Here is a 618-nt window from a genome sequence, read left to right on the forward strand (position 1 = left end):
CGATGACACAAAATGAGTTTTAATATTGACTGACTGAATGTTTCATTAGAAACGTTAGCGTTTATTGAATGGGTGTGTATTGGAGCCAGAGTTTTGGAGCCCGCCCCTAGTGGCCATCAGTGGTATTGCACGTAAAGTCACTTCCGCATTGGCTTCCCTTCTCAGCCCCGCAGCCTACGACCATTTTTATTTACAGTCTATGGTGTCACCTCAGCACGTGCTGAGTCACTAACCGACAAGCTGTTTAACCGAGAGTCTCGTGGACTCACGGCCATCGGTGGGGGCCATGAGCACTTCAAACACACAGCCGTCGGTGGACCGATTGTCACGTAACAAGTCACCAGAATGGCCCTTGGAATTTTGGTCATTATTTGCTCATGATGACGACACGGATTTCGCTGAACCGAGGTTGTATATAGGACCTCAAACTGGTTATTTATTTGTAGCTGGGGAGCGCAGCTACCGGCATATGGATGGGTGGAAGTCCGCCGGGGGCACCCCGTCCTCCTCCACCGGCCTTCGGGCCTTGGGGACCGGTGGAGGACGATGGGAACACCTGCCTAGCCAGCCAGATCAGCCGAATCACCACTTAGATAGATGGGGTGGCAGGGTAGATAG

This window comes from Seriola lalandi, unplaced genomic scaffold, assembly GCF_002814215.2.
Source record: "Seriola lalandi dorsalis isolate HSWRI2012SDOR001 ecotype SW California unplaced genomic scaffold, Sedor1 jcf7180002054511, whole genome shotgun sequence".
NCBI classification, from domain to species: domain Eukaryota; kingdom Metazoa; phylum Chordata; class Actinopteri; order Carangiformes; family Carangidae; genus Seriola; species Seriola lalandi.